The following is a 10171-nucleotide window of genomic DNA, read 5'->3' as shown; positions in this document are numbered from 1 at the left end:
GGTTCTTGCTCCTGGTGCCAGGCTCAGAGTTCAGGCCTGGGCACCCATTGTATCTGACTCTAAACAACTCTTGAAGGTACTTATCATTATGCCCATTTTTCAAATGATGAAACCAAGATTACTGATTACATGACTTGCCCAATAACAAAAGTTTATAAAGTGGAGTCTGTTCAGCTCCCAAAGCCAAGTTCCTTTCCCTGCAAGCTTTACTTTCACTGACCACATTTTCTCTCTAAAAATATTTTATACTCTGTTTCACAAAGTTATTCTCAAAAAGCTTTGTTTTACCAGCTTTCTAGTTCTGGCTTGTCTCAACGAGTTTAACAGTTCAAGAGAAGAGCCGAGTTATCAACTCTGTGAATAATTAATGAGTTGAGTTTGATCTCTGGCCTAAAATTGACTGCTGAGCTTGATAATCTGCCTCAGACAAAATGAGAGGAAACATTTCCCTACAAAAGGCACTTTACAATGCCTGGATAGGTAGGGGAGCCAGATGGGTCATTCTACACTTACCTTGTTCCCCCTTTGAGAGGTCCTAAGTCACAAGGTCACAAGTGTCTGGACCAGGCTTAGAAACAAAGGATTCTGACTTGTAAACAAGGAGATTGGAAGTGGTTTTGGAAATTGGACAGTCCCAGGTTTAAGTCAACATTAGCTGTGTGACCTTGGGCAAAGTTACCTAATTCCTTCCATAGACTTCCTAAGTGATAGAATTTATGGGCCCTGAGCTAATATTCAGCCACGATATTAACATTATTTATCAGTGACCAACCAATCAAAATGCTCTACAAAGAGCTGCATCAGGGTGCCAGGGCACCAGCTCTAAAATACTGGGCATTTTAGTTTGGAGGATATCCATAGGGGCAGGAGAGAGGTCAGGTGGCCAGGAAGATGGGCAGGTTATGGTGGTGGAGAGAGCAGCTCTATGCCAACTGAGGCTAAGGTGCACCTGACTCAACCCATGGTCTTTTCAATCTCCTCACATGCAAATGAAAGGTGGGTCGAGAAAAAGGAAGACAGAAGAATGGATGTGTTTGAACTGTGGTATTGGCAGAGAATATTGAATATACCATGGACTTTCAAAAGAACAAACCAATCAGCCTTGAAGAAATACAACCAGAATGCTTTTTAGAAGCAAGGGTGACAAGACCTCAACTTGCTTACTTTGGACACATCATCAGGAAAGATCTGTCTCAAAAAAGAACACCATGTTTGACAAATTAGAGGGTCAGCAAAAATAAGAGGAGCCCTCAGTGAGACAGACTGACACGAGAGCCACAACAATAGACTCCAACCAACCACCATGAAGGGCAGCGTTTCATTCTGTTACGCGTAAGGTCACCATGAGTTGGAGCCGACTCCATAGAAGCTAACAACAATTCAAATGCATCAGTTCTTCTTTGGTCTTCCTTATTCATTGCTCAGCTCTCACATGTATATGGGGGACTGAAAATACGATGTCTTGGGGCATGAAACCTTAGTCCTCAAAGTGATGTCTTTGCTCTTTAACACTTCAAGGGGTCTTTTGCAGCAGATTTGTCCAATGCAATGAATCATTTGATTTCTTGACTGCTGCTTCCATTTGTATAGATTGTGGATCCAAGTAAAAAGAAACCCTTGAAAACTTCAGTCTTTTCTCCATTTATAATGATGTTGCTTATTGCTCTAGTTGTGAGGATTTTTGTTTTCTTTATGTTGAGGTGTAATCTAAACTGAAGACTGTAGTCCTTAATCTTCATCAGTAAGTGCTTCAAGTCCTCTTCGCTTTCAGCAAGCGAGGTTGCGTCATCTGCATGTTGCAGGTTGTTAATGATTCTTACCCAATCTTGATGCCACATTCTTCTTCATATACTCCAGGTTCTCAGATTATTTGCTCAGTATACAGATTGAATAAGTATGGTGAAAGAATACAACCCCAATGCACACCTTTCCTGGTTTAAAATCATGCACTATTCCTTCTGTTCAAATGACTGCCTCTTGGTCTATGTACAGGTTCCTCGGAGTATAATTAAGTATTCTGAAATTCCCATTCCTTGCACTGTTATCCACAACTCTCCATGTATAGCTGCAACCATTTTGAATTATCTTCAGCAAAATTTTACTTGTGTGTGTTATTAATGATATTGTTTGATAATTTCCATGTTCTGTTGGATCACACATCTTCAGAATGGGCACACATTTGGATCTCTTCTAGTTGGTTGGCCAGGTAGCTGTCTTCCAAATTTCTTGGCATAAATGAGTAAGGGCCTCCTGTGCTGCATCCATTTGTTGAGACATCTCAACAGGTATTACATCAATTCCTGGAGACTTTTTTTTTGGTCAATTCCTTCAGTGCAGCTTGGACTTCTTCCTTTAATACCATTGGTTCTTGATCATATGCTACCTCCTGAAATGGCTGAACATCAACCAATTGTTTTTGGTATGGTGACTCTGTGTACTCTTTTCTTCTGAAATTGATCAAACATGAAATCAAGATGCAATGATAATTACTAGTGATTGGAATGTGAATGTTGGAAATGAAGAAGGATCAGTAGTTGGAAAATACAGCCTTGGTGATAAAAATAACTCTAGAATTACATAATAGAATTTTGTAAGACCAACAACTTATTCATTGCAAATACATTTTTTCAACAACACAAACAGTGACTATACACATGGGCCTCACTGGATGGAATACACAGAAATCAAATTCACTACGTCTGTGGAAAGAGGTGATAGAGAAGATCAATATCATAAGTCTGAACAAAGCCAGGGGCTGGTGGTGGAACAGACCACCAACTGTTCATATGTAAGTTCAAGCTGAAGATGAAGAATATTAAAACAAGTCCACAACATCCAAGTACAACCTTGAGTATATCCCACCTGGATTTAGAGACCTTCTCAACAAGAGATTTGACACACTGAACACCAAGGACAAAATACCAGACAAGTCTGGGGTAACATCAAGGACATCATACATGAAGAAAGCAAAAGATCTTTAAAAAAACTAAAAAGAAAGAAAAGACCAAAATAGATGTCAGAAGAGACTCTGAAACTTGCTCATAACAGAGAGTTGCTAAAGTGAATGGAAGAAATGATGGAGTAAAATAACAGAACAGATGATTGCAAAGGGCAGCTTGAGAAAGCAAAATATTATAATGCAACATGCAAACACCTGGAGTTAGAAAACCGAAAGGGAAGAACATGCTCGGCATTTCTCAAGCTGAAAGAATGGAAGAAAAATTCAAGCGTCAAGTTGCAATATTGAAGGATTCTATGGGCAAAATTTTGAGTGACTCAGGAAGCATCAAAAGAAGATGGAGGTCATACAATAAGATTTTAATAAATGTTTATTTTCTGCACAGAAAATTTTCTCTATTACTAATTAAAAAATACATGCAGGGTTTGTTTGTTTGTTTTAAATACTGATGAAGGTAGCATCTGCTTACAGCTCACCTCTTACTCATTTGATACAGGTGTCCATGTGCCCTTCAAAACTCTGCAAAGTCAATTAGGCAACATCTGAGGCCAACACTGTTTTATTCATCTTCATAATCCCAGGGTTTAGATGGTAGCAGGCTGGATGGATGTGTTGTTATTGTTGTTACTGAGTGCTGAGTCAATTTCCAACCCATAGTGACCCTACATGGCAGAGTAGAACTGCCCCACAGGGTTTTCCAGGCTGTAATGAAGGAATCTTGTTAGTACAGTGGTTATGCACTCAGCTTCTAACCAAAAGTTCAGTATTTCAAACTCACCAACTGCTCCATAGGAAAAAGATGTGGCAATCTGCTTCTGTAAAGATTACAGCCTTGGAAACATTATGGAGGAGTTCTACTCTATCCAATAGGGTTGCTATCTGTCAGAACTGACTTGATGGTAATGTTTTTTGTTTTTGTTTTAATCTTTACAGGAGCAGTCTTTCTTCCATGAAGCCACTTGGTAGATTCAAACTACCAACCTTCTGATTAGCAGCCAAGAGCTTAACTGTTATGCCACCAGGGCTTCTGGATGGACATGTAGCAGGTACAAACTTCATTTCCTTTATTCAGATGGGAAAGACTATTAGCAATGTGATTTCCTTTAAACAGGTGAATTCACAATGGAAGCCCCCAGTTCCCAAGATGGAAGAAAAGGAAAATTCAATGGTTCTTAATGCCCCCTCCATTCAACCCTGAGCCAAAGTTTTGGGGAGAATTCTGTATCTTGTGACATCTTCAGGTCTGACAGCCCTATTTCCCCATCTCATTCTTAGGGGACTAGGTTATCTTTGACAACACAAGGTGCCCTGTGCCTAGAATCTTCTCTCCCAAGATCAGTGGGGAGTATATTCAATGATCAAACCAGCAGGACACATGGAATGTGCTGGATTGTATAACAGAAAAACTCACTGCCGTCGAGTCAAATCCAACTCATAGAGACCCCTCCTTGGGTTTCCAAGGCAGTATCTCTACGGAAATAGATTGCCCAATTTTCCTTCCAAGAAACAGAGGGAAAGTAAAATCTTAGAGGGTAAAACATGACCTTCCCTTCATTCATTCATAAGTAGCTATTGAGCACTTACTATGTCCCAAGTATTGTGTTAAGCACTAGGTACACAGTGGTGTTCAAAGCAAACAAGGTGCTTGGCCTTATGAAATTGATATTGTGGCAGAGTGAGAGACATACAGTAAAGAGGTAAGAAAGCAATGAATTAGGCAATTATACTTTTGGAAAATTGTTACAAGGGAAATAAACAAGGTGTTGTAATAGAATAACAAGGTGGGAAAAATAGCAAGGGAACATAATATTTATGACTAGCTGTGAAGGAAAGGAGAGACTTGCCATCCCTGGGGGAGGAACCCACGAGTGCTTCTGGACTCTTGAGGAGAGTTTTGCAAACTCTGCGTTTTCCATTAGTAAATTGTAACATCAAGGTAGGAGCTCTGGGAGCATAGTGGATGGAGTCACAGAAGAACTCTTTTTGACAAATTAGGGACACTAATCCCTTAACTAGGAGCTCTGGTAGCATAGTGTCTAAGGCACTTGACTGCTAACCAAAAGGCTGGCGGTTCAAACCCACCAGCCACTCCTCAGAAGGAAGACTGTGCAATCTACTTCTGTAGTGATACTGTCTCGGAAACCCAAGGAGGGGTCACTATGAGTCGGGTCCGACTTGATGGCAAGCAACAACAACATCAAGGTAGTAGATACCAACAAGTTTTAGAAGGCACTCTGGTGGTTGAGCATTCAGCTGCTAGCCAAAAGGTTAGCCACTCTGCAGGAGAAAGATGTGGCAGTCTGCTTCCATAAAGATTACAGACTTGAAAAACCTACAAGGCAGTTCTACCCTGTCCTGTGGGGTCACTGTGAGTGGGAATTGACTCCACGGCAATGTTTGTTTGCTTATTTTATCCACTAGTTTCCCCCCTAAATGAAATAGAATGGAATAGATTAGAATAGACAATCTCAGAGTGCATCCCAGCACAGTCAGGGCTGTGTGATACAATTTTAGTGTCAGTTACACACAGAGGCATTGAATTGAGATGCACAATGCATTTCCTATTACAGGTCAACATTCAGAAAGCCTGAAAAATACTGCCCTAAGGCAAGAAAGACCTTGGTGTGCTCAGGAAAATAAACACAGACTGTGTGGCTGGCATATAGCCAGCAAGAGGGGTGAGAAGAAGTGAGAGTGATAACCTAAACAGAGGTCAGATCATGCAAGCCAATTGGCCACTGTAGGGAGTTGAAATTTCATTCTAAGCACACTTGGGAGTCAGGGAGGATGTAAAGCAGGAAGTGGAAGTAGCACACTGTGATTTACATTTTTAAAAGAAAGAAAATTTCAAGTACCTTCCACCTTTCTTCTCTTTGTTTAGACCAACAGATTGGACTCTCTAGAATTCCCTGGATTGATCCAATGACCAAATACTTTGGTCAGAATTAGAAAGTGAATGTTTGCAGTAGGAGAAAACTAGTGAACCACTGATTTGAATTCTTGGAGATACAAATGATAATAGTTTAGGTTGAAAATAAAACTCTCATGTTGTTGTTGCTATGTGCAGTTGAGTTGATCCTGACTCATAGTGACCCCATAGGACAGAACAGAACTGCCTCATAGGGTTTCCTAGGTTGTAGTGTTTATGGGAGCAGACTGTCAGGTCTGTTGTCCCTTGGAGCAGCTGATGGATACTTTCGTGCAAGAAAAGGCTCAAAGCCTTTTCAATGATTTAAAAGCCGCACATGCAACACCTGAAGTTGATGGTGATGAAGAATTTGTTGTGAGTAGGGGTTGGTTTAATTGTTTTACAGTGAAGACAAATTTACATAAACATAAAATGGATTTTGAGCTAAAATACTGCTCTCCCTACTCAAAGAAGGTGGCACCCCACTCAAAGATGATAACATCCCATTCAAAGACAGTGGTGTCCTGCTCAAAGATGGTGGCTGACTGCACCACTTTGCATGTGTGTGGCTCTCCATGGCCCTGCTAATCATGCAATCTCATGCATTAGGCTCCTGAAAGGACTCACTGTGCCTCTTCCATGTTTCCCATGCCAGGGTTTTAACCTGTAATTTTTCCCATTCTGGTTACTGTGATGGATCCCCAAATTGTAAAAATTCTAGCCTGCTCTTGTTTAGCTTCATTGGCCATGAAAGAGTTGATTCAAATTGATTTGAAGCCCTACTTAAGCGCAAGTAGGAGTTGTCTGTAAATCAGATGTTCATAACCCAGGGATTGCCTGTAATTCTTTAGTTCTCTCTACCTGGCCAGAAGACTGAAGAATGACAGAGAAAATGTTGCCTTTGAAAAATGGAAACAACTCAAAACAGTCCTTGGATGACTGCGCCAGTGAAATGACTTTCCCAATAACTGCAAAGAGTTTTTGGTGCTCCCCAGGTGGGCATGATGTTTTCAAGAAGTTTCTTTGCTACACAAGCTGCAATAGCATGACAGCAGGGGAAGCCTTCTACCCAATGTGAAAATTTATAAATCATTACTAATACAAATTTATAATCATTTGAAGACAGAAGCTGAATAACATCTAGCTGGCATTCAAGCACAGGCCCAGAAGATAAAACCTAAGTCAGTACTGTCCAGGTAGGACTCTGAAGTATTTTCTCGGATTGTAGTGAGGCCAAACAAGGCAATGGGTGGCCGCACGTTCAGCAGCTCCCAATATATATATATTTTTTAATTCCCAATCATTTTATTCTGTCCCTTGTAAGAACCTTCAGGTGAGGCTCACATCACAGGAACATGCAGGAAATTGGCTATAATAGTTTGTTTTGTTTTGTTTTTCTTTTTTTAGGCTTAGTCCACAATTTAGTGGCAGGATCTTGGTAAAAAACTGTCTTTTTTGCATGCCTTAATTCTGTATTTTTGGGCTAATTGTTGGTGTTTTAAGTTTTCCTAAAGTTAATTCATGAAGGATGAAGTCATCAGTAGACAAATTTGGGGGGTCTTTTATTTCTTTATCATAAATGCAGAGATAACTTGAGAGGCAGTTTGTGAAGCTGAAGTGACTTCAGGGAGAGCCTGGCTTTCAAGGACTTCATCAGGAGGCCTAAAAGCATATCCAGCTTGACAGTGAGGACAAGTAGGACTAGGTTTTAAATAGGAACCATCCACAAACAAACCTAAGTCAGGATTCGTTAAAGTCTTTCCAATCACATCTAGACAATCATGTGTATAGTAGTTGTTCTCCTTAGTCATAGGGAGAGGAGTAGCTAGATTGAAACAGGCCACAGAATGTAGTCTAATGTTAGATGAAGTCAGGAGAACTTCATAGGAGGTGAGCCTGCTAGCAGAAGGATGTACATCAAGGCAGAATGAAGTAAGGCAGACACAGCAGGGGGCACATAGACATCTAAAATGTTTCCCAGTACCACATCTGCTGTGGTTTTCACTAGTGTAGCAGCAGCAGCCACAGCCGTAAGGCGGGGTGGGTATCCTCTGACTAGATGTCAAGTTGCAGGCATAATAACCTATAGGTCTTTGTTGTCCTCCATACCCACTGGCCACTCCTCAGAAGGAAGATGGGGCAATCTACTTCCATAGAGATACTGCCTCAGAAACCCAAGAAGGGGTCTCTATGAGTCAGAAATGACTTGACGGCAGTGAGTATGCTTTTGAGTTAGTATGCCTGAAGTGTTTCCAGATACTTCATATACAAATAAGGAAAAATCTAGGTGGTGATTAGGAAACTCTAGAGCAAGCATGTTCTTTAAAGACCCTTTTAATTGAACTAAAGCCTCTGGATCTTCTGGTGCAATTTGGAATGAATCTGGCTCAGAAGCTTTTAAATATTTGTATAAAGGTTGAGCCAATGAAGAAAAATTGGGAATCCAGTTTGACAATAGCTACAGAATTCTAGAAATCATAAACAGGTAATGGAAGACAGAGTGTCTCCACTCTGCCATAGCTTTTTCTTTGAGTATAGGAGGACAAGAATAGCTTCTTTCCATTTAGGAAGACTGAGCTAATTGTAAATTGTCTTTGGAAACCTTATGTATACCAATAGCCAGGTGTTATAATAAAACTACATAGTCATCAAGGCAGACCTGTTGGGAGTTTGAGCAAACTAGCAAATTATCAATGTATTGCAGCAATGTGGATTTTGTTTGTAAACTGTAAAGGTTACAAATCTGCACGCAGAATCTGAGAAAAATAGGTGGGAGATTCAGTAAATCCATAGTGAATTACAGTCCTGTAAAATTGTTGATTTTCCCAGGTAAAAGCAAACAAATATTGACTTTCAGAATGTACAGGAATACTGAAAAAGGCACTACAAAGATCCACAATTGCAAAATGTCCCTGAAGGGACACTGAAAAGTAACAAATGAAGATTAGGGACTACTGGGAGTATATGAATAAGAATACGGTTGATTGTATGCAAATCTTGAACACATCTCCAGCCTCTATCATTTGGTTTTTTAACTGGGAGAACAGGAGTATTACAAGGGCTTGTACAAGGGATAATTTAACATTTAGAAAGGAAATCTTGTATGATGGTAGCTAGTCTTTCCTTTGCTTCTTATTTCAGTGGATACTGGGGAATTTTGGGCAAAAGTTTAAATAAATTTAATTGGCTCAGCTGACAAGACTTGACCTACATCTGTGGCTGTGATGGCCATGAGGTTTCAGGAATGAGGGGAATGGTGTCAGAGTGAGAGAACTAGTCTGAGTTGGATTTTGGAGAGGCATGACAAGCAACTGTATATAGCAAATGGCTTCTTCCTGAATACTGTATAATCCAAACCTGTCTCTGTTGATTTCAGGACATCAGGCAGACTCAGTAATATTTCCCCCTTTTCATTAAGTTGTAAATGGCAATTTCATTTGAATAAAAGATCTTTTCTCAGCACATTGGTAGGGGTACCAGAACTGAGCAAAATGGGTATAAGTCTTCAATAATACCATGAGATATTGGAAAAGATTGGGAATGAATCAACATTTGTTCCTGACTGGTGAACACTACTTTTGAGGTTTTAATACTCCAGGACATTGGCTTTTGTAAACAGGTAAAGCTAATAGAAGAGAGTGTCTCCAGTGTCATTTTAAAATTGATAACTTTCTCTGCTAATAAACAAAGTAATTTCTCCTTGCAGATTATAAGCCACCACAAGAAAAGTCTGTTTTATCCCCAGAGCCCCCTCATTGTGAATCAGATTGTAGCATTTTTAAAGGAAGGCTATGTCAGTCTTTGTTTATTTTTTAACTTTTACCATTCATTTTTCCAATGGCCAATTTTTTTCACAATAGTGACAAATACTAACTTTTGTACCATTAGAAGGGTTAGCATCTTTGTTTTGATTGGGAGATTGTAATCATTGCAATTGAAGGGCTATTATATATTAGCCTTGGAAAAACTTTTGGTTTCAAAAGTCTGTGAAAGTTTTAAGTTAAGTTGGTTAGCTCAAAAATAGGAGCTGTTTCCAACTCTAATCCATATTAGTTTCCTAAGGCTGAGATCTCTGGTTTAAGACTGGATAAGAAAACAGCATTAAAAGCTCCAGAAGCACCAGGTGAGGTCATATTAAGGCCAGAGTGTTCACAAAACTTCTGGAGCCACCAAGACTGATAATTATAAATACATTCACCTTTATTTTGTTTACAAGAGTGAAATTTAGTCCAATCTATTAGAGGAGGAAAGGCCTTTGGGATAGCCTCTAGCAACTTTTTATTCACAGCCCAATTCTTCCAACA

Source organism: Orycteropus afer, unplaced genomic scaffold (genome assembly GCF_000298275.1).
Source record: "Orycteropus afer afer isolate SDZICR_OR568_19922 unplaced genomic scaffold, OryAfe1.0 scaffold00106, whole genome shotgun sequence".
Taxonomy (NCBI): domain Eukaryota; kingdom Metazoa; phylum Chordata; class Mammalia; order Tubulidentata; family Orycteropodidae; genus Orycteropus; species Orycteropus afer.
Note: the sequence above shows the minus strand (reverse complement) of the source record.